Source organism: Pleurodeles waltl, chromosome 5 (genome assembly GCF_031143425.1).
Source record: "Pleurodeles waltl isolate 20211129_DDA chromosome 5, aPleWal1.hap1.20221129, whole genome shotgun sequence".
In the NCBI taxonomy this organism is placed as follows: domain Eukaryota; kingdom Metazoa; phylum Chordata; class Amphibia; order Caudata; family Salamandridae; genus Pleurodeles; species Pleurodeles waltl.
The window spans coordinates 730,080,024-730,105,353 of NC_090444.1; the positions used below are offsets into that span (position 1 = coordinate 730,080,024).

At 44.9% G+C, this 25,330-nt stretch overlaps 1 protein-coding gene across 1 annotated transcript in view; it reads right to left on the reverse strand.

Annotated features, from left to right (window-relative positions):
- The window catches only part of GREM2 (gremlin 2, DAN family BMP antagonist), a 456,926-nt gene that overhangs the window by 361,601 nt on the left and 69,995 nt on the right, over nt 1-25,330 (reverse strand). The window lies entirely within an intron of this gene.

Consider the following 25,330-nt stretch of genomic DNA (forward strand, 5'->3'; position numbering starts at 1 on the left):
AAACTCCGCCCGCTGGGTAAAGCCCGCCCACCCTCATAGTAGCAAAGGTCTTCCCGCCTTGTCAGGGTGATGGGCAGCTTTCCAAAGGGCCCCCACTGCGTTTTCCGCCATTTCAGGTGGTGCGTTCTTGATGCGCAGGAGCACGAGGGCATCTCCACAAAGACGCACTAGTAACAATGGCATTGCCAAGGGCACACAAGGTTGCTGGAGACGTTTACCCCGTGGTCCATCACGTAGCCTTAGTGTACAATACCAAAGGGGCGTTTAAACATGCTAGGTAACCCTTAATGACTTACTGGAAGAAAATACTCCGGTTGTGTAGGCCATGATGCTCATTTTACAGAAACTAGACCTAAACAGGAAGCACTTACAAATATAAACGTCACAGGTGCCCTAGTTGAAGCTCCACTTCTGGAAAGGACAAGCCACCCTAACTCTTGGGTTTGGCAAAGGCAAAACACGTTTGTGCTCTCTTGATGCGCAGGAGCACGAGGGCATCTCCATAAAGACGCACGAGTAACAACCGCATTGCCAAAGGCACACAAGGTTGCTGGAGACGTTTACCCCGTGGTCCATCACGTAGCCTTAGTGTACAATACAAAAAGGGCGTTTAAAACATGCTAGGTGACGCTTACTGACTTACTGGTAGAAAATACTCCGGTTGTGTAGGCCATGATGCTCATTTTAAAGAAACTAGACCTAAACAGGAAGCACTTACAAATATAAAGTCGCAGGTGCCCTAGTTGAAGCTCCGCTTCTGGAAAGGACAAGCCACCCTAACTCTTGGGTTTGGCAAAGGCAAAACACGTTTGTGCGCTTTTGATGCGCAGGAAAACAAGGGAATCTCCATAAAGACGCACGAGTAACAAACGCATTGCCAAAGGCACACAAGGTTGCAGGAGACGTTTACCCCGTGGTCCATCACATAGCCTAACTGTACAATACAAAAGGGGCGTTTGAACACGCTAGGTAACCCATAATGACTTACTGGTAGAAAATACTCCAGTTGGGGATGCCATGATGCTCATTTTACAGAAACTAGACCGAAACAGGAAGCACTTACAAATATAAACGTCGCCGGTGTCACAGTTGAAGCTCCGCTTCTGGAAAGGACAAGCCACCCTAACTCTTGGGCTTGGCAAAGGCAAAGCAGAATTGTGCGCTCGGAGATTCCATACCAGAAAAACAACTTGAATCCTTCGTGGAGGTGAATTGATGATGCGCTGGCGCGTAATCTGACTGTGACGAGTGGGTTCTGTCTTCCTCTCCTAGCGACAGCAGAGTGCAGGATTCTCCCTTTATAAATCATCTGTAAGCTCCGCCCGCTGGGTAAAGCCCCGCCCACCCTTGTAGTAGCAAAGGTCTTCCCGCCTTGTCAGGGTGATGGGCAGCTTTCCAAAGGGTCCCCACTGCGTTTACCGCCGATTCAGGTGGTGCGTTCTTGATGCGCAGGAGCACGAGGGCATCTCCATAAAGACGCACTAGTAACAATCACATTGCCAAAGGCACACAAGGTTGCTGGAGACGTTTTAGCCCGTGGCCCATCACGTACCCTTAGTGCACAATATAAACGGGGCGTATAAAACATGCTAGGTTATGCTTACTGACATACTCGTAGAAAATACTCCGGTTGGGTAGGCCACGATGATCATTTTACAGAAACTAAACCTCAAAGGAAGCACTTACAAATATAATCGTAGCAGGTGCCGCAGTTGAAGCTCAGCTTCTGGAAAGGACAAGCCACCCTAACTCTCGGACTTGGCAAAGATAAAGCAAGGCTGTGCGCTCCCGCCTTTTACCAGGATGATGGACAGCTTTCCAAAACGACCCACTGCGTTTACCGCCGATTCACGTGGTGCGTTGTTGATGCGCAGAAGCACGAGGACATCTCCACAAAGACGCACTAGTAACAATAACATTGCCAAAGGCACACAAGGTTGCTGGAGACGTTTACCCCGTGGCCCATCACGAACCCCTAGTGTACAAAATAATCGTAGCAGGTGCTGCAGTTGAAGCTCAGCTTCTGGAAAGGACAAGCCACCCTAACTCTTGGGCTTGGCAAAGATAAAGCACGGCTGTGCGCTCAGAGATCCCATAGCAGAAAAGAACTAGAATCCTTCCTGGAGGTGAACTGATGATGCACTGCAGCGTAATCTGTATCTGACTGTGACGCGCGGGTTCTATCTTCCTCTGCTGGAGACACAGAGTAGAAGGTTCTCCCTTTATAAAGCACCTGTAAGCTCCGCCCGCTGAGCCACGCCCCGTCCACCCTCGAAGTAGGTAAAGGAATTCCTGCCTTTTACCACGATGATGGACAGCTTTCCAAAACGACCCCACTGCGTTTACCGCCGATTTCCGGTGGTGCGTTGTTGATGCTCAGAAGCACGAGGACATCTCCACAAAGACGCACTAGTAACAATCACATTGCCAAAGGCACACAAGGTTGCTGGAGACGTTTACCCCGTGGCCCATCAAGTACCCTTAGTGTACAATATAAACGGGGCGTATAAAAACATGCTAGGTTACGCTTACTTACATACTCGTAGAAAATACTCCGGTTGGGTAGGCCACGATGCTCATTTTACAGAAACTAAACCTCAAAGGAAACACTTACAAATATAATCATAGCAGGTCCGCAGTTGAAGCTCAGCTTCTGGAAAGGACAAGCCACCCTAACTCTTGGGCTTGGCAAAGATAAAGCAAGGCTGTGCGCTCAGAGATCCCATAGCAGAAAAGATCTAGAATCCATCCTGGAGGTGAACTGAGGATGTACTGGAGCGTAATCTGTTTCTGACTGTGACGCGCGGGTTCTATCTTCCTCTGCTGGAGACACAGAGTAGAAGGTTCTCCCTTTATAAAGCACCTGTAAGCTCCGCCCGCTGAGCCACGCCCCGTCCACCCTCGAAGTAGGTAAAGGAATTCCCGCCTTTTTACCACGATGATGGACAGCTTTCCAAAACGACCCCACTGCGTTTACCGCTGATTTCCGGTGGTGCGTTGTTGATGCTCAGAAGCACGAGGACATCTCCACAAAGACGCACTAGTAACAATCACATAGCCAAAGGCACACAAGGTTGCTGGAGACGTTTACCCCGTGGCCCATCACGTACCCTTAGTGTACAATATAAACGGGGCGTAAAAAAACATGCTAGGTAACGCCTACTGACATACTCGTAGAAAATACTCCGGTTGGGTAGGCCACGATGCTCATTTTACAGAAACTAAACCTCAAAGGATGCACTTAGAAATATAAACGTAGCAGATGCCGCAGTTGAAGCTCAGCTTCTGGAAAGGACAAGCCACCCTAACTCTTGGGCTTGGCAAAGATAAAGCAAGGCTGTGCGCTCAGAGATCCCATAGCAGAAAAAGATCTAGAATCCTTCCTGGAGGTGAACTAATGATGTACTGGAACGTAATCTGTATCTGACTGTGACACGCGGTTTCTATCTTCCTCTCCTGGAGACACAGAGTAGAAGGTTCTCCCTTTATAAAGCACCTGTAAGCTCCGCCCGCTGAGCCACGCCCCGTCCACCCTCGAAGTAGGTAAAGGAATTTCCGCCTTTTACCAGGATGATGGACAGCTTTCCAAAACGACCCCAATGCGTTTACCGCCGACTCCGGTGGTGCGTTGTTGATGCTCAGAAGCACGAGGACATCTCCACAAAGACGCACTAGTAACAATAACATTGCCAAAGGCACACAAGGTTGCTGGAGACGTTTACCCCGTGGCCCATCACGTACCTCTAGTGTACAATATAAACAGGGCGTATAAAACATGATAGGTAACGATTACTGACATACTCGCAGAAAATACTCCGGTTGGGTAGACCACGATGCTCATTTTACAGAAACTAAACCTCAACAGGAAGCACTTAGAAATATAAACGTAGCAGGTGCCGCAGTTGAAGCTCAGCCTCTGGAAAGGACAAGCCACCCTAACTCTTGGGCTTGGCAAAGATAAAGCAAGGCTGTACGCTCAGAGATCCCATAGCAGAAAAGATCTAGAATCCTTCCTGGAGGTGAACTGATGATGTACTGGAGCGTAATCTGTATCTGACTGTGACGCTCGGGTTCTATCTTCCTCTGCTGGAGACACAGAGTAGAAGGTTCTCCCTTTATAAAGCAGTAGTAAGCTGCGCCCGCTGAGCCACGCCCGTACACCCTCGAAGTAGGTAAAGGAATTCCCGGCTTTTACCAGGATGATGGATAGCTTTCCAAAACGACCCCAATGCGTTTACCGCCGATTCCGGTGGTGCGTTGTTGATGCTCAGAAGCACAAGGACATCTCCACAAAGACGCACTAGTAACAATCACATTGCCAAAGGCACACAAGGTTGCTGGAGACGCTTACCCCGTGGCCCATCACGTACCCTTAGTGTACAATATAAACGGGGCATATAAAACATGCTAGGTAACGCTTACTGACATACTCGTAGAAAATACTCCGGTTGGGTAGGCCACGATGCTCATTTTACAGAAACTAAACCAATAACAATAAAATACACACACACTCTTTTAAACCTGTCTGACTAAGTATTTTTTACCCATGATTCTAATTATGTATTGTATGTGCATATGTGTGTCTATTCATGTGTGTGTGTGTGTATAAATATATATATATATATGTGTATGTATGTGTATATGTTGTTTCTGTGCCTGGCATGTTTGTGGATCATTGCATGGGTTGTTATACTAGATATCTATGAATTTCTGCTCTCTTTTTATCACACTTATCTACTCATCACTCTTATGTCATGTCTCTATCAAACTATCCTCCATTCTCACTCGGACTCATCCCAAATCCCTTCGACCACTTTCATCTCCTAAATATCTCTACCTAAGCTCTTCCCTCCACCTCCACATCTAACTCACCAAACCTCACTCTACCTCTGTGACCTCCCACACAACCCTACTAAATTCTCCTGCATTCATCTCACCCTACTACTATGCTCTCCCTAACCCTTCCACATCCTCTTTCTCCTCCGCTCCCCTTTTATTCATCTCAAGCCTTTGGATTGAGTAAATGAAGGATAAACTCCCAACTAACACTTCTGGATTTCTTTCCTCCTCCACCCCTCCATTACTCCAGTCAATCTAACTAACAAACTCTCATATCCGCAACTCAAATTAACTCATAATAATACTAAAACTGTACTCCTTATTTAAATTATACTAATCCATCACTAATTCTTGTTGGGTACCGGAGTAGCGTGCTACTCATCGAAAAGCGTTTCGACGCCTCGTCAGGGGTAGTAAGCGCTATATAAATACGATTACAATTACAATTACAATTGATCTCAACAAACTATTGTTTATGGTGAGGAGGAGTTGACACGGTTCTGCAGGGGCAAGGGAGTAGTTGTGAGTGGGTAATCCACTATGTATGACCTTGGGGAAGCCATGTATCATTTTGAAATGGCACACTGGAAAAAAAAGAGTCAACAGAGGACCAGGAGGGTGGTAATTTTGGGGAAGACCCTGAAGAGGACCCAGAGATCAGTAAGAACTTGGGAGCAGGAGGGTTCCCAATTAGCACTCCAAGAAGGCAGTGGTCTAGAGGAGTTTGAAGAGAAGGGAGTAAATGACTGGGTAGGGGCTCCAGAAGTGAGAGGGGACTGTATAAATATGGAGCCCTTCTTGGATCTATTTGTGGGAGCAGTGTCACCTTCCACACCCTGTCCCCTGAGGAGCTCAAGGACAGGCAGGCTGAGAGGGACCTGAGGCTGCAGCTGCCCCTGCTGGCTATAGAGGTAAAAGGGCTGGGTCAGACGGAGCCTTAGCTGAGGAGAGGATGGCAGAGGCTGAAAGGGCCTTCGCCAGGGAAAATTCGGCTGTTGGGGGAGGAAATTGGCCCATAAGCATAGTTTGAAAGTTCTGGACTTACAAGCACTGCAAGTAGAGTCCAGTGGAAGCAGCAAAAGTAATATGTCCAGTGTTAAAGATACCATTGACATATCCAGAGACTTGGTGCCTAGCTTCAAGGAGGGGGGTGACATACATCAGTAGTTTCAGGAGTATGAAGCAGCTCTAGAGGTGCACATAATCTCTGTGAAGGATTGGGGAACTGTCATGTGGAGTTATATTCTTGGTGATGGGAGGGTTGCCCTACTGGCCCTAGAAGGAAGTGGCATACCCTCATGAAGGAATCACTGATAACAAAGTGTGGATTCACCCCAGAAGAGTTTAGGTTGAGGTTCAGGGGCATCTGGAAACTCACCAGTCTTAGGAGGAATTTGTGGAGTATTTTACAGACCATTCGATGGATGGGTGAAGGGTAGCACAGTATACACTTTTGAAGGGCTGTACAAATGTTAGAGAGCGCATGTTCCTCTGTTGTTTTCCAGAGCTGTGCCAACACCTGTTGGAGTGTAAGTTCTCTGACCCCAGGAAACTTGCAAAGGAGGCAGACCTCTGGGTGAGTACCAGAGGGTCTGAAAAGGCATTTGGGAGTGACTTTGGAGGGGGTGTCTCAGGTTCCCCCCAAATGTGGGTGGGGGAGGTTCACAGTAGCCCAGACAGGTCCCATTGTGGTATGCTGGTTAAAGGGTCCCATGTCCCTTCTCATGTTAGGAGGAGATGTGGGGGTGGGCAGAGGCCCAGGGTGCCCTAAACCCAGTCTCACAGCCTGGATACTTCCCAGAGGAAGCAACAGGAAGGGAGTCTATCTGTATTGGGAGACCATCCACTTGGGGGGGTTGCGATTGATACCAGCATCCAACCAGTTCTGATGTCTGGCAGTACCACTCCACAGAGGAAGGTGCAGAAGCCAAGATGGAGGGGTAGGAAGAGGCAGGATACACCCCTAACCCCTGTTCAGCCTAAGGGTACATACCCTGGGCCGGAGGACCAGCTGCATGATAGCACCCCTGAACTGGTGGGAAAACTGAGCAGGATGACTGCCACAAGTGCCCTGACAGTTCTGGATTCTGGGGGTACCACTCCCAAAATGGGAGTAGCAAACCCTAAAAGGCGGAACAGAGGGAGGAAGGACTTATCCCTGGCTCCTGTCTTGCCCCAGGGTACAGACCCTGAGCTGGGGGACAAGTTTTAGGATACCACACATGAACTGGTGGGAAGTGGAGTAGAGAAAGGATGTGAAGCACCTGGGGCTACAGCCCCACCATTCTGAGAAACCACAGAGGACAGAGACCCCTGGATGGCCTGGGGCCTGGGTCTGGACACTGACAGCTGTCACTGGCCTGTTTTGGTTGCTGTCCTTATGGACAGAGTTTTCCTTGGGTTAGGGAAAGAAGTAAGACCCAAGGGGTGGAATGAGCCACATCACTTTGTTGGTCATGGTGGTACTGTCTGCCTACTGGGATGCATCTGTGAGCAAATTAAAGTTAGGCACTTTACAGATGGAGTCCACAGATGAGGGGAAGCATTCCCCAAGGGTTAGCTTAGTGGGCCCTGAGAGCATAGATAGAGGGATCCGACTGGGTTCAGAGAGGCATAGAACTGGCACTTGTCACTACAGTAGTGGGCCAGGGTCCATGTTCTATCGGCCTAAGCAGGGAAGCCCATCAAGATATTGATTAGTATACCCTGGCATTAGGCTGGAGGGGGGGTTGTGTTGGACCTGGCCCTTTTTGCAGAGTTACCCCAAACTTTTTGCCTATTTCCTCCTGTTTTTCTGACCTTCATTTTGTTGGCTTCAGAACTCTGAATTCCGCCGGAGCTCATTGGAATTCCCCAGAGTTACTGCACCAAGCCTAAAACACAAACAGGCACTTCTGAGTCTTGTGTTCTACTGGTGCAGTCAATGGGATACCATAACGGTTGTTATGGGAACACAGTTGTTTCTGTGCCCCATGTTCAGATAGTGCTGATTGCATGTCTAACATTGTGTTCTTACTGTGTGTAACATGCATTTCTTGAAAAGGGCTAATTGCATTCCTAACATTCTGACCTTATTGTAATTGTATTTATATTGCGCTTACTAACCCTGACGAGGTGTTGAAGTGATTTTCGGTGAGTAGCACGCTACTTCGGAACCCAAAAGGTTAGTGGTGGATTAATATAGGGAAATATGAGTATAATATTAGTATAGGAAGATATGAGTTAATTTGAGCAGAGGACATGTGAGTCTGTTGGTTGGATTGAATAGAATAATGGAGCGATAGAGGAGGGAAGAATTCAGTAGTCTTATTTGGGAGATTATAATAATAAGACGAAGTTTGGGGTGAGTAAAAGAGAGGTGGAGTATGGAAGAGTATGTAGAAAGGGGTTAGGGAGATCATAGTAGTAAAATGGGGTTTCGGATGAGTCAAAAGAGAGAAAAATGAGTGAGAATTTAGTAGTGTTTTTTGGGAGATCGTAGTAGTAAACTGAGGTTTGGGGTGAGCCACGAGGGGTATAGGGGGGAAAAGTCTAGGGAGGTTATTTTGGAGATCACAGAAATGGAATCGGTTTGCGATGAGTCCGAGGGTGGAACTAGAGGTATAGGGTGATGGTGAGACAGTAGGACTAAAGTAGTAAATATAGAGATACATGATTACATAGTATGAGAATATATGTGTAAGGATTATAATAAAATGAGATTTAAAGTTGTATTGTATAAACACAGAATTTCAAGAGTTGCAGTATTTGAAGTTCATTTACTTGAGTACTTTTAGAACATTATTGTATCTTTCGTCAATATTTCAATAGTGAAATGCTTATAAATAGTTAAGATAATATTGACCTATTGTGATAGATAAAATAAAAACAGAGACTCATAGGCATCTAATCAAACAACTTATCTAGAAATATTCAGTGACCTATGAACATGTTAAGTATAGAAAAATAAAATATATATATATATATATATATATATATATATATATATACACGTGTGCGTGTGCGTGTGTTTATATGCTTACATACATTTAACAGTACGTAAAATATTATGGTGCTCAAATGCATTTCCTGAAAAGCACTGCTACCAGAGGGTGACCACAGGTAATCTTTGTTGTGTAACTGACTTGCCCTGACTAGAGTGGTCGGTCCTGCCTGGCTAAAGTGTATACCCTACCCAACCAGAAACCCCATTTCTAACACCTTGTGTAACATAAGTGGTGCTTATGTAAAGTGCTCCAATACCTTTGGGTCGAGTTCGCGCCATATCAAACTGCAAAAAAAAGGAAAGTGCACTGTTTACCTAGAGGCTAAGTCCCTCGGAAGTCTTAGTGCTATTTCTACATATCTCATTTGTGATGGCAAACATGTGGGAGGGGGCGTTGCAGCTGTACAAAGTGAATTCTCACAAGGCTGTTCCAAAGACAAACCTGGAACTCACTTCCTAATTTAAAAATCATCCTGGGGTACTCCTCTGCATCCGCTCATTCAGAGCTATGGCCAAGAAGCTTTTACACAGCATCAGCCATTCTATAATTTTTTATCGCACTTTGAGGGCAAAATGTCACAGTCTGTTTTTTTTATATTCCTAAGTGCGAAATTCGAGAAGCTTTGACAGAAAGGCTTGAGTTTGTTATCAGGTTATGTATGGCGCACCTTTGAAGTGGATCTCCCCTCCCGGGGGTCTGCTAAACAAACACAGGTTGTGTAGTGAGGACTTCCTAAACAAATACAGGCTGTGTACGGACGGCTGCATAGGGAGTTTGATGACGGGGCTGCCGAGGCATATGAAAGCCTTCTTCCCAGGCTTGGCCCTGTCCGTGACATTCTTTGTTCACGTGATATGGGCGGTGTGTGAGATGCAGAATGTCACACCTCAGAAGGAGCTGTGAAACCCGAGCAAGACGATGAGTGAATGGGCATTCTTTGGCGAAAGCCTCATCTCTTGAGTGAAAGAGTCCTTAAAGGCCGCCTTCTGTCAGGCCTGAGTGCAACTCATGGGTCGTCGCCATACATGCAACTTGCTGACATGATTAACTGTGAAAGGAATAGCTCTGGGCAGGAGACATCCCTTCATGTAAAACACACATGCATATACTTCTCGGTTTTCAGTCAGCAGCACTAAACACACTTAGCGACGTGGAGTTTCACTTTTCCCTTTATATATAGGTGTCTACAAGTTCCAGCAAGCTTACCTATAAATAATGGTGAGAAACCAAGACTGACAAAAAGCTAACTTCATTGAATAAGGCCCACTTGGTAGCTCTGCCAACACTCATGTGAGAAACACGGAGTGGATTAATAATGGCTACATTAGCCTTCATGTGTGGTGCAGAGGGGTCTAGGCTTGAGAGAGAAACCTCACCAGGACTAACTTGTCCTTGAGGCCGCCAGACACCCATCGATTTCCCTTATGGCATATTCTTATGGTGACTATATTTTCTGAACCAAAAATCCGGGACGACATCAGACATAGAAGTAGGACTGTTTATGCCCACCATGGACAATGAAGGCACAGGACACAGCACATATCAACACAGAAGGACTACGCTGCCACACGCGACAACCTATTATTATTATTTTTTTATAAAGACTACATATACAAAAGATCAGCATTTTTGGCGCTGTGCACTTCTTTCCATATAATAAAGAGAAAGACAGCGACGATTTCAAGTTGTATAACATGACACATGAAATGCATAAACCACTTTTCTTTCGGAGATGTGAGGTCCTGTATTTATAATGGTCACGTCTACCAGTACCAGAAGGCAAAACATGACAAAACTACTTGCGAAGCCTTAATATGTATTTCCACTGAGAATACAAAAAAACATTCAGAGCCCCTTTGTGCCAACCTCTGACTCGTAGATGAAAAAATTCCCTGTCCCGCGGGCTGTGATGAGACTGAGGGCATGCTTGGGCTTGGCTGATGGGTTACTGGGACAATGAATTACCCCTCTTTAAAACCTGCTGTGCTGTGTCAAAGAGGTGAGGCAGCACAGAAGAGGACTGTTTACAGAACTCACCTCCAGTCCTTAGGGAGAAAAGAGCTGATGAAAACGTGAGCATGCACTAAACGCTTATTAATGTGAGCTCTCATCAGGGCCTTTAAGAAAAAAACACCAAAACAGGACATGTATTTATTTACAGTAAAAGTATCAGGATGCCTGGAAAGGATATTGATCTGGGACGTCTGGTCACCTTACATATTCTACAATGTCTATATCCCACAGCTCTGCAGGAGCTCACCTTGCCCGCCAGTACACAGTCCGACCAGAACTGTGAATGATCCGTTCATAAATGAAGCCCAGTTAGTGAAAATCAGCACTGAACTATAACTGTGTGCCACCCGGCTATGGCAAAACTGGGTACACTAAGCATTCCTAGGCAACAACTGGATAAATTACAAACTATTTCCAAAGATATAGCAGAGAATGCATTCAAAATAGACCGACTTCAGGCATAGGCAAGGATCAACATAAGGTAAAAATTAAAGAAGACCCAAGTAAAATAACGTGCAAAAAAATATATATATATATATAGATATATATATATATAGATATATATATATATATATATATATAGTGACTAGAGTGGAAGTGGTTGGGTGACAAATTTCTAACAGGAACACAACCCCACAAAGGAAGGAAAACATTGTGACCTGAGCCCCAGGCAAAATTGCTTTCATGCTAGCATAATTTCCAGAGTTTCACGTTCGCATTGTTCTACAAATTCTGAAGATTACACCGCTATGCCACGTTACGTAACTGAGATTTTATTTGAGTAAAAATCCTATCATCGGAACATGGGAACAACGCAAAACGAAACGAAAGCGAATAGCTGTTGCTCACATCACATGCAATTTTACACTGGTTTTTAGCATACAATGTATCCTCACTCCTAAAATGGAAACTGGAACGCTAAAAAATACTTCAAATTGTTAGAGTAGCATTTCACATAATAAAGTGTAAGTTTGCTCATTTTTTTGACATTTCATGTAAATTCCACAAAGGAAATGACTCAAATTTCGCCATAGCCTATTGTTAATTTAAACACTCACATTCAACTTTCAAACTCGTTGTGTCATGTTTTTCATAAGCCAAATCGAACTGAAATGGGAATAGAAAGAAGGGAGAAGACTGCAGCATCCATAATTTAATATTATTATATAAGTGGCATAAAAAATACCTATTGCAGACTATTATGTAGCACCGATTGCCCACATTGTATGATTTACCCGCCAACCTGGGATTAGGATTTTTCAGTTAATTCGACTGATCCAGTATATTTCAACAGGATGCTGTGTCCAGGTAAAATACTAGTCGAAATAGGGAATAACTATAGGATTCTGTTAATTTGACTGATCCAGTATATTTTAACAGGATGCTCTGTCCAGGTAAAATTCTAGTAAAAATAGGGAATAACTATAGGATTGGGGTGCAGTATTCCTAATTCATCTAATCTCCCCGATTAGGTTCCAACTTGAAATATGGGTAGAAAGCCCCCTGGAACTACTAATCAGGGGTGGCTCCTTCGCTAAGGCAAAGGAGCGTCGCCCTACTGGCTGAGAGAGAAGCAGAAAAATAAAAGATTTGTTTTCTATTGTTTTATCTTTCTGCTTCTGGCACAGCAGTGCAGAGAAGGGGAGGGGCTGGGCTACAGGAGGTGGGAGGAGTGGAGAGTGCACCTAAGTGCGCATGTGGGTTTGGCCGGCGATCTGACGCACCCCAGGACATAGCAGGAGCCGGCTCTGGGGGTGGCGGTCCCAAGGGCCATCTGTGGCCCCAAGAGGGGGGCCGTGCGGCACCCTTCCAACGAGAACTTAGCCCCAGGGGTGGTGGTCCCCAGGGTACGGGGGTCTCATAGGGATTCCCTTTATTTTTTTAAACATTTGGCCCAGGGGTGGTGGTCCCCAGGGTGCGGGGGCCACATGGCCCCTGGCTCCAACTATAGTGTTGCCCCAGGGGTGGTAGTCCTAGGGACAGCGGGGGGTAGACAGCCCCCCACCTGCTTATTACATTAAAGCCCTAGGAAGGTGGCGCTTCCAGGGCAGTGAGGGGGAGGCCAGGAGGCCCCTGTTTTTTTTTTTTAAAGGCCCCCGGGGCTTGGCCCACCCGGGGGGAATTAAACTAAAGAAGTGTGGGAGAATTACAAAAAATGCTTTTTAGCCCTGGGGGAGTCCATTTGGGACCCCACCACCAGAGCTAATTGGTCAGGGTGTTCGTACCCAGGCCCCTTTTGTTTTGTTTTGTACTTTTTTTTTGGGACTCGGCTGAAGTTGAGTCCCAAGATGGCTGACAACACTTCAACAGATTCTGTTGTTTAAGTGTTGTCAGCCAATCAGATCAGAGCACGAGATCGTTAGGGGTCGCAAATCCTTCTCAAAAGCTACAGAACAGATTACACTAAAACAAAAAAGCACCTTTTCTGGCTTTCTGGACCAGGACCTACCTTCCTGCCAAATTTGGTGTAATTCCGTCCAGTAGTTTTTGCGCTATCGCTGTTCAAAATCCCTATGGAAAAATTCATGGGGAAAATGTGTTTTGGGACCCCCTTTTTTCCCAGCCCCCTGGACAGATCACCCCAAAGCTTTCCAGGCAGCGCTGCCAAAACTGGCAATTTTTTTGGGAACGTTTCATGAAGATTTGTCAAGTAGCACCAAAGATATAAGCAAGTACAAAACGCCTTTTATATAGGAACTAGGTTGTGACTATAACTACCTAATGGCGATTGCCACTAGGAAAAAAAGCACTGCATCACTCTCTAAATCAGTAAAATCTCTGACCGTGCATATATATGTTTTCTAAAAACAGTAAAACACAAGGTGTATCATTTCATGCAAGAGTGCATATCTGTTGCCACATTACTTACCCAATTTGAGAAAACTCATGACATCATGGTCTAGCTAGAGGCGGGCTTCCCCTGTAGTCACACACTAAAAAAGTTAATAACACCAGTTGGTGGCTAACACTCAAAGTCATTTTCGATCACCTCATGGCATTTTAAGAGTCCAATGGAATTTCAGTTTCATTCTTATTAAAGTACAGGAGGTTCCTGGTAGAATGAGACTGGTCAGTACTTCATATATATCTGCACATAGACAAAGATGTGAAGTACAGTGTTAGAGGAGGATGTGCTTCATTTTTCCTCTATCTCTCCTTGTGTGTTGATAAAATAATACCTTTTTCCAGGGCTAAGCCATACTTTTTAATACATATTTCACCCCTAGTGTAGACCCTAAACAGCCCATAGGGCAGGGGGCAGTGCATTTAAAAGGTTGAACATGTATTTTTAACTTTTACCAGTCCTGGTAGTGAAAAACTCCTAAATTCACTGTTCACTACTGCAAGGCCTTCCTATCCCATATGCTAACATGGGGTTACCTTATTACATTTAATAAGGGATACATTGGGAATAGGTGTTGGCAGAATGGGCCATCTCTGACTTGATCGGGGTGAAGTTGTCACCTACCATGCTTGCACATCACAAACCCTCTGCCAGAGCACACTCACAAAAGGTTTGACACTAGTCCCTTGTGCCCGCAGACAAGCTGGGGCCAGGGCAGGGAGGCAGGAAATTCCAAGCACCTTTGGGGTGGAAACCTCTAGAAACTTCTCCCATTCCAAATCTGGCACCAGGTATAAATATTAGGCCCTCAGACCCAACTCTTCAGTACACCTCTGGATACTGCAGAAGAAGGACTGCTGTGCTGCTCTGCAGCCAGAAGGCCTGCTACCATGCTTGCTGAGAATGAAGACCCGATTTGCACCCTTCACTCCAGGCTGAAGTGACTCCAAGGGTCAGCTGACTGGCCTCCTGTTCTGAGCTACAGGGACATATCAAGCTCCAGAAGTCTCCCCTGCATCTGGTCAGCTATCCTGCTGCATGAACCTGCAACTGGATCGACCTGAGCCCTGCTGGCATCAGCTGGAGTTCCTGATCCCAAAAAGGTTCCCCTCCGGTCCTAGACCTTTGGTGGGGCATCAGTTGAGCTCTCTCTCCAAGAAACAGAGAAATACTGAAGTTTTGGGCTCTGTGTGATCGTGAACAGGCCCGTTTCGCACCAAGATATTGCTGCCCACTCCACCTGGCACTGTGAAGCTCCTTTGAACATGACTGCTCATGCCTCAACGACCACCAGCAATGACCAGCGACAAAAGATCTGCACTTGGCACTACAGCATTGGCAGCCTGCTGTGACCACCAACGTGAGTCTCCAGCAACAACTGTCCGCGATGCCTTGCAGGTACTTTCTGCTACAGAAATGACCTTCTGTGACGTCCGGCTTGCTTTTCGCGCTACAGCGACGGCCAATTGGGACACTCCCCCTGCTCCTTTTGGTCCTCTCCACCACAAACAGAACTCTTCGCAGTAGAGTTTTGAAGGTAACTCTTTCAGCGGGACTAACCTCATCCCTTTAACCAATCCAGCCTCTGTCATGGTCGGTCTGGACTTGTGACTTTCATCCAGTCTCACACAACGAGACAGCTGCAAGTAGCACTTTGTGCTTTTTGGAACTATATTTACCTTATACTTTAAAATTGCATATTTCCGGTTCTACTGATTGGACTTTTCACTCTTTTGATCTCAAATAATTTATTAAATATTACTATATTTTTCGAAATTGGGATTTTTCTTGCGTTGTGTTTTCGCTTTATTACTGTTTGAAGTGCCGCATAAATACTTTACAGATTGCATGTAAGTTAAGCTTGACTGGATTTGTGCGAAGCAACAAGAGGGCTGAGCGCAGGTTAATTTGGGGTACGCTTATGTTTCACCCTGATGAGAATTGTGGTTGCTGCTTGAGTGGGGTTTCATCCCTGCCCCCAAACCAGTAACCCAATTTCCTACAGGGCTACTAGCCTTTTCACAGTGAAAACAATTTGGGAGGTTTACTGTTAGGGCATAATAAAATATATATCCTACTTAAATATACACAGCACCCTGCTATAGGGCTCAATAGGCCTTCTTTAAGGGGTGACTTATAGATATCATACAGGGAAGTTGGGGCTTTGCCATATGTTTAAATGGTAAAGCCAAACTAGCAGTTTTAAAACTGATCTTCCAGTCTGCAGTGGCAAACTGGGAGCCATGGCGTTCTTTGTCTCACTCAGGGTGGCAGGATCAGTGCTGCAGCCCTGGGCGGACTCTTTAACTTCCATGCCTTGGGTTTTCCTGATGCCATATACTAGGGGCTTATAAGTAAGTTAACTTATGCCAATTGGGGGCATCTAACCCAACATATACTTTGTAAAGAGTTAGAACACTGGCACTGAGGTCTAGTTAGCAGGCACCAGTGTACTCTCAGAGTCAAGAAAACAGCAAAATCAGTCCAAATCTTTGACAGTGATCATGCCAAAAGAGATATTTCCTTACAGAAATATTTTATGTAGTTCTTGTTACAATGAATTGCGCTGCTTTGTACTGCAAAAAAATGCTGAATGCTTTGACAAATTGGGGCCCCTTTAGGAATGGGCCAAAAAAAACTTAGGGTACTACCTCTCCATGGAGTTTCCAATTTTATAGGTATTGATAACAGCGGTGGCCCCTGCAAATCACAAGGGGAGGGGTGGGGGGGAGCAGACACAAGGGGACAAAATAAAAAAAATAAAAAATAAAATAAACTTACCTTTAGGGATGCCGCAACCTCATTCGTCGCTCCTTTTTAGTTGATGTGGTGTCCCGGCATTTGCATATATATATACACACACACACACACATATACACATGCATATACATGTGTGTATATATATATATATATATATATATATATATATATATACATATATATATGTATATATATATATATATACACGGATATATGTATAAATACATGTATAAACGTATATATATGCACATATACATATATACACTCATGTATAGACATATATATATATGTGTGTGTGTGCTTTTTAGTCGCAGAATATATCATCACATATTATATTGATATAAGAAGAGGGTTACAATAATAAACCTTTTCTCCATTTGTATCTCAATTATATGAATCTCATATCGAACATGAATAGACAGGTATGACAGCCTTATGCCTCATCTTTCTTGCATGCTTTACATACACCAGTTAGGCAGGGAGTCTGCAGTCCTGAAGAATACTATGGATCAGTATAGGCTACTTAATTTGATTGGAACTTGTTGGCAACAGAATGATTGTCTTGACTCACCACTGTCAGATAAAATCAGCTTTAGCATGATCTTTTAATCATATTAAGGGTACCCATGAATAAAAAGATACTTTTAGGTATACCCTTAGCTATTTTTATACAATATCTGGACCTCTGCATTGTCCTGTTTCAAATAGTATCTAGGAGCTCCCGTGGTTGAGTCCACTGAAGTGGCACTGTCCTACCTCAGTGTGGGGGGCCACCTATGAGGAAACATGCCAGGAGAAGTAGTGGGTGAGGCGACCCTCAGATATCTTGTTTGATAGCGACAGGATACAGACCCAAGCACCTTTTGTGAAGTATAATTTGCCAACTTGAAATAGCAGTTTATAACTGCAAACAAAGGCTGCAATGGCAGGGCTGAGGCATATTTAAAGGGCTACCTAGGTGGGTGACACTATCAGTGCTGCAGGTCCACTAGTAGCATTTAATTTACAGGCCCTGGGTACATGTGGTACCACTTTACTAGGAACTTACAAGTAAATTAACTGTGCCAATTGGGTGTTAGCAAATTCTACCATCTTAAGGGAGAGAGCACAAGCTTTTTAGCACTGGTTAGCGGCAGTGGTAAGGAGTGCAAAGTTCCAAAAGCCAATAAAAATGGGTTCAGAAAACAATAGGGCGAAGGAAAAAGGTTTGGGGATGATCCTGGAGAAAGAGAAAAGTCCAACAAGCCCCATTAGTTAGAGGGTGACATCTCATCCTTGCCAGTTTCTGAATGGGACTACAAAAGTTGGTACTTCAAGGTAACAAATTTATTGTGGCATCAAATCTGACTTGATACGAAAGTAGGATTTTATGTTGCTTTTAAAAAAAGGGAACTTTTATTAAGTTGCCCCTCTGTTGCTCAATTAATCCTAAGGACACTTACAGATGCTGGCCACCAGGCAGTCATTTGTCCTCCTAGGGAGGTGTGTGAATGACTCCCAAGCAGAAGAAAAATAAAGGCCTGCCTCAGAGAGAGAGATCTTACCTACCCCTCGCAGGAAGCCACGCAGAGTGTTGGCCCAAAAAGGTGAGCGTCAAAGGGGAAGCTGCCGTTGATGGGCAAATGGCATCCACACTTAAGAGGGGCTACATTTTTGGTCAGGTAGACAGGCTGGCAGCAGGAACAGAGAGGGGAAAGCAGCTGTCACACTGGTTTTGCCATTGGCGCATAGACTTCAGGTAGCCACACCTATAGGGTGGGCTACCAAGCTTGGGAGGGGGCAGAATTTTGCACTAAGGGACAGCTAAGAAGCCACTCATAGTCGGACGTCCTCATGAGGCAAGTGGCAAGCTGGTGGTCCATGGCTTCACCCCCTGAGAGCACTTTCTGGGCATAAATATGGCACACCTGTCACCTAGGACTTCAGATCACATCTAGACTGGAGAGCAAACGGAAAATGACTGCCCTGATGACCTCCAGTCCTGGCCAGAGAGGCTGCACCAACTGCTGAACTGCACCTACTACTTGTTGTTCTAGCAAAGAGAGGGTTGCGCCTGTGGTCCCTGGCTCATGGAAAAGCCACCCCAGAGCCTTAGATGGAAAAGATGAACTCCAAGAGTCAGTTGGCTGACTTCCTTTTCCAGCACCAGGATCATAAAAGCTGCAATAATCTGTTCTGGCCAGTCAGTAGCCACATTCATGAAATCATCCCTGTCCCCTGACATGCAGCCAAGAAGACCACTCCTCAATGCTCAAAGGTTGTACCCAAGTCCGCCCAACAACAGGAGACTCGGCAAAATATAGACAAGACCTGTGACCAGGACTAGTGGCCCGGTCATAATTGGACTTCTGCATAATGGCCTGAGTCACCCCATCTGGACAGCAGCCCAAGGAATAACCTGAGGAAGAACCTCGTTGACCGTTCAGTAATCACAGCATCCTGTAGCCTCAGCATCAGGACCACTCCAATGAAGTCTATGGAGGTCCTTGCATAAAGTGTGGAACTCGACTTGAAACTGCTTTGGTGACCAGATAACTGTCCTAATACTCATTATTGGCCCCTCTGACCTCCTCCCTGTTGGAACTGGTTGCCCAGACTGTGCTTGAGTAGTCAGATACAAATTTGTAAAAGTGTTAGAAAGTTTTTAAACTTTACAGTTATCATTGCTTGTTTGTACTTTGTACTAAAAAGGTTTCACTTAATAATCTATATATACAGAACCTTCTGGTGAACTTTATTCATCTTTGTGTCTAAAAATGCAAAAATATATAACTTATATTTGTAAAATAGTGTTAGATTTCTTTAGTGTTGTGTAACTTTCTTATTCTGTTGTTTGGTGTGTCTAAATGCTTTACTCTTGTTCCTTTTTTAAGCTGTACTGGGTTGAGCTAGAGGTTTTTACAAATTAGCTTGACTGGATCCAATAAGGTTTGGGTGCATGTTAGTCTGTGAAATCGCACAACCACACCATAAAACACATCACAATCCTCACAACCTCATTCTTTAAAGTTTGTTTTACTTTTTCTACAGCTATCACTGAAAGGCAACACAAAACAAAGAGATGTGCATTATATGCATTGGAAGAAATATACGTTCTTATGTTTGTAACTTTATTTTACAATCAACTCCCACTTATGCATTAACTTATTTCTGATATATTAAGAGAAGTGTCCGCAGCTTGGTCACAATTTTAGGTCTTTCACGACTCTTTAGGTCTTCCGCGACTCTTGCAAAATGTACATCTAAATCCAAACAGGAAAATCGATAATGCTCTTATTTATTTTCATTTTGCTGGAGAAAGTGGCAGCCAGCTAACAGCTTACACCCAAACAGGCAATTTGCTGCCTAGATGATTTCCAGCCGGCCCATTGCCTAGCCAGAAACATCTACATAATCACCTGACACTGTGTGAGGAGAACCTTATTTGTGATGATATTGTGGTTGGAATTGGCGTGGTTATGTTTGCCAGTAGCATTCAACATCCTCAACCACCACCTCATACTCCAGTTTCTAAAACTGTGGCTGCGGAGATGTCTGGACAGAGCATCAACCTGTTTTTACTATGTATGCACAGACGTCAGATGGACAACAAGGAATCTCATTATTCCATGCATAAAAATATTCCCAAGCACATACTGGGAAGCATTTTCACACATCTAAATGTTTTGAACAATTTCAGGAATTATCTGATGATCAGTTTAGAGAAAGCTCATCAAAGGACTGTTTGCCAGAACGTATGAAGAGATATATTTTGATAAAAGAGATACGTCATTCTTTTGCCTAACAACCTTTCTTATAGTTATGTACAGTGCACGCAAAGACAAAATCAATATGAAAACTAACAAGAATTGCAAAAACAATTGGTTTGTCTATGTGAGATCTCTGGACTTTGTCAATGATATTTAGACATAGTGCAGAACAGGTCATGGGCCTGTGCAACATGTCCTAAAGCAATGAAAAAGGTGCTATAAAATGGACAGCATTAACTGAGTCATTGAACTTTTCTTTCTTTAAACCATGTTGCATAGCAGACCGTGCTGCTGTGCAATATGTCTAAAAAAACATGAGAGCAAGCAACACAAGTAAGGCGTGGGGGAGGCAGCAGCAACACAATGGACAGTGGGAGGAACACGGGGAGTAGGAGAAGCAACACAAAGGTGCTGCGGGGGAGGTGGGATGGAGCAGCAACACAACAGACAGCAGGAGAAGGGGGTGCAAGCAACACAATGGAGAGGCAGAGGAGGGAGGATGGTGCAAGAGCCCAAACAGTGGAAGTAAGGAAGAAGATGGGAGGGAGGTGGACAGACTGCAGACACATGCACTCTTATAGAGCCCATGGAAAAAGTTTTAAAAGGTGTACCGCCAGTGGTAGGACAACTGAAGGAAACAGAAGGCGAGCAGGAGACACTGACCAATAAGAGGCAAGGAAACGAGACTGAGGTCAGATCCAACCAATTGTAGGTAATGGTAAGTAATGGGCGTGCTTAAAGCCCGTTTTAAGCTTTTTTTTTGTTTACAAAAGATTTTGACAACAGTGAATGCACTGACTCAAGGGAAACCTAAAAACTGAGTATGACAAAAGAACTTGGAAAAAGCAATTACTAGCCAAAACTGCCGATTGCAAAAAAACAAATCTGCAAAACAATTCTTAAGTCAAATTTGCGTAGCACAAAGAAACGAACCCAGCAAAAGCAATTGCTATGTCAAAACCAACTCTACGATAACCAACATGTATGCTTGTTATTCGTCATAAACCAGTGTTTTTGTAGAATGGCCTTAAAAGCTGCACCTCATAAGAACGTATGTAATTAACAGAAGGTTTTCTATTTTGCTTGCAAGAAACATAAGAAAACGAGAGTGCAAAGGAAAGGTAATTCCAGTAAAATGGACTGATGTGAGTGAAAGCATTTGTTTCATGTCAATGTAACTTTACACAGGCAAACAGCTAGCCAAATAGTTAGGCCTCTTTAATGCGATTATAACTTGCTGCAAATAGCGAATCCCTTAAATCTTGGTTTTGGTTAAATACCTCTTTTGAAAACAATTGCACGTGCATAAACCATTTTTTCTGATGTGCAGAGTGTACTGTGTTTTTTTGTTATCACTGTTCAGGGAGGTGATAGTCATCATGACTCTCCTGAGACTTCATCTTCCGTGAAGCATTCCCCCTATCCACACCGTGGAATCTGATTGCAAATTTTCCCCATATTTTTGTCCTTTTTCCTATAACATAGGGGTCCGATCCACTAAGCATATTTTAAGAATAGGTGTGTCTTACTGCAGGATAAAGTGTGAGTTAGACTTGAATTTTCTTGAGAAAGGCTTGCTTACTCTCAGTTTGCTTCAGAAAGCAGATCTGACTTCAGCCTGGTAGCTACTCACAGAAAATGCTTTGTGAGGCAGGCTTGGATATTAGGGTGTATCTCACATCTAAGGCAGGAAGGAGCAAGATGCAACTACTCGTAGAAGGAATCTATGGAAGTTAGTCTGAAGCAATCTGTTTTGTTTGTCAGGGCAGTCATTTTTTTGTAGTGTAGTGCCTATATGCAAGAATGGAATCAAGATAATTGCCATTCTGCAGAGGCATAGTGTATCTAGAGTTATTAGTATTACCATGTAGTGATGTGAAAATATATGTGACAAATGTGGCTATTCCTGCATGATTGTTTTCTATTCTGTGGTAGCATTTGTAAATTGAATTTTAAAGCTGATTCTAGAAGTTGGAATGATACAATCCCGAATTTAGGAGCCAGAATGAAGAATCGTGCCTTTACTCTACCTCAGTCATAGCACTGGGATTTGTTTCCATCAAAATCTGCTTTCATTCATTTGATAATATCTCAAGTGGATTGTGAGAAACAACTTCGGGCACTGCCCCCCCCCCCCCCCCCCCAGGGATATTGCGGTATGGACCGGCAAGTTTTATGGTACCAAAAGTGGAAACATATAGGGGGTCATTCCGACCCCGGTGGAGACCGCCAGAAGACCGCACCGCGGTCAAATGACCGCGGCGGTCATTCTGACTTTCCCGCTGGGCGGGCGGGCGACCGCCAAAAGGTCGCCCGCCCGCGACCGCCAAAAGGTCGCCCGCCCAGCGGGAAAGCCCCAGCAACGATGAAGCCGGCTCCGAATGGAGCCGGCGGAGTTGCTGGTGTGCGACGGGTGCAGTGGCACCCGTCGCGATTTTCAGTGTCTGCTTTGCAGACACTGAAAATCTGAATGGGGCCCTGGGGCACTGCAGGGGCCCCCAGGGGCCCCACGACACCCGTTCCCGCCAGCCTGTGTAAACCGCCAGGAAGAGGCTGGCGGGAAGGGGGTCAGAATCCCCATGGCGGCGCTGCTTGCAGCGCCGCCGTGGAGGATTCCCTGGGGCAGGGGAAAACCGGCGGGAAACCGCCGGTTCCCCTTTTCTGACCGCAGCTTTACCGCCGCGGTCAGAATTGCCCCAGAAGCACCGCCAGCCTGTTGGCGGTGCTTCCTCCGTCCCCGGCCGCCAGGGTCGGAATGACCCCCATAGTTGTGTTTTTCTTGCATTGTTGCCCCGCATCTAATTTGTCCTGTCCCCTAGGAGCACTGGTGATCCAGTTAATCCACTTAACATTTCTAATAAAGCACTTCCTATTTAGAAGTGTGCCAGGAAGCACAAACCTTGATTTGCAAGCTGCTTCAGAGCAAATGTGTACAGAGGAGGCCAGTGAGACAGTGAAGATGTTTGAGACATTTGCAGTTTAGCCAGCCCCTTTTGGATTTGTTGCAGAGGTGCAGCAATCATTAGTGAAGCAGGTGCAGTGGAAGGAGAGACACATTGGACCCTATTTATAGTTAGTTTTTAATAGTCATCCAGGGGCCAGGGCTCAGTTTTTCTAGCTTGGTAACCATGGGGACCTTGCTATTCTACTGACTGAACATACCTGGTAAAGAAAGACCCAGATACAAACACTACTCCCTTTCACACTTTTGCCATTGTTCCCCTTTGCTGTCAAGCGTTCCCTCTGTCTTCCAACTTTTTTCCTTGTTTCCATGTGCCACCCAAAGGAAAGTGGGCTACTGGCAGAGTGAGGGGAGCACTCATGAGACAACCACAATCTCTGTCAGGGTCAAACATAAGAAAAGCCCAAATTAACCTACGCTTAACCTTTTTGTAGCTTGGCACAAACGTAATCAGGCTTAATTTACAGGCAATGTATAAAGTATTTATGCAGCACTTCAAACAGTAATAAAGTAAAACAAAAAAAAAATCCCACACCAATTTAGAAAAATAAAATACATTTTAATAAATAATTTATGACCAAAACAACAAAAATCCAATGAGCAGGACTGGAGTTATACAATTACACAGATTCTACTGAAAATACTTCCTAAAAGCCCAAAGTGCAAACTGTGCGGTTATCTGGGTGCACTGGACCAGTACACAGTCACAAGTTCAAGCTGGCTGAATACAGGGACCCAGTTAGGCCCACTAAACAAAGTACCTTAAATGCTGGCAGTGTGTTTGAAACACCATGCCCAGGATACATCAAATAGCGGCGGTTCGGAGGAAGCTGCAGGGCTGTGACGTGGAGTCCTGTGTCAATATTGAGGATGCCATCAATGAGGGGCTTGCGACGCGAAGGTATGCGTTGAGGATGCATTATGCAGTGACGGTTCTGAGGATGCTGTCTGCTGTGATGCAAGGCCTTGCACTGGGGATGTGCCGTGCAGCGGTGGTTCCAGTGCAGCTGAGAGAAGGTGCGTTGTGCTGCATTGGTTCCGTCAAAGGACCATAGCTGGGCTAGTAGGGCACCTTCAGGCCCATTTTCAAGGGTCCAGGACTTGGGGGGCAAGACTCACAAATGACAGTGTCCAGGTGCTGGGTTCAAGCTTGTCGGAGCCTTTTCTTTACCTGAGACTCTAATCAGGTGGCCAGGCATCCAGCCCTTGGAGTCACTCTGGTGGTCCTGCGTTCAAGATGCAGGTCACGTTCAGGGCAGCAGTGCAAGAGTAGCACTTCTTCTTGAGTAGAAGCACGGTATTCCTTCTGAGTCTTGAACAGGTTCAGAGGTGTACTGAAAAGTTGAGTCTGAGGGTCCAATATTTATATTAGGAGATGTTTCTGAAGGTTTCCAACCCCAGAGCTGTGTGCAATTTCCTGCCTACCTGCCCTGGTCAGAACTTGTCTGGGGGCACAAAAGACTAGTGTCAAACCCTTAGTGAGTATGCCCCATCAAATGCATGAGATATGCAAGTGTGGTAGGTGATAGCTCTGTCCCCATATCAAGTCAGCGATGGCCCATTCTGCCATCACTTATTCTCCCTTTGTCTCACTGTCTGGGAGCAATCCATAAAGCCAGCTACACCCAGTCATGTGACCCAGGAAACAGATTGCAGGCATAAAATAATTAGGACAAGAAAATGCCAACTTTCTAAAAGTGACATTTTCAGAATTGTAACTTAAAATCTGACTTTACTTTAAAGAGGGTTTTAAATTACAATTGTTTTAGTCTTGAAACTTGACATTCCCACCTGCTCCTAATTGAAAGCTATCATTTATTAAATCTAATAAGTGAATCAAATGTAATACTATGGGAAAGGAATGCCTTGCAGTAGTGAAAACCGAATGTAAGAGATTTCACTATCAGGACATGTAAAAGTTAATAGTACATGGCCAATTTTTTAAATACACAGCATCCTACCCTATGGGCTGTTTAGGGCCTACCCTATGGGTGACTTAGATGTGTTAAAAAGGGAGGTTTAGGCCTGGCAAAAAGTTTATTTTGCCTGCTCAAAACGGAAGTTTAAAACTGCACAGAGAGGCTTCAATGTAAGCCTCAGACATGTTGAAAGAGCTACTTAAGTGGGTGGTACAATACGTGCTGCAGACCCATTTGCAGCATTTAATTTACAGGCT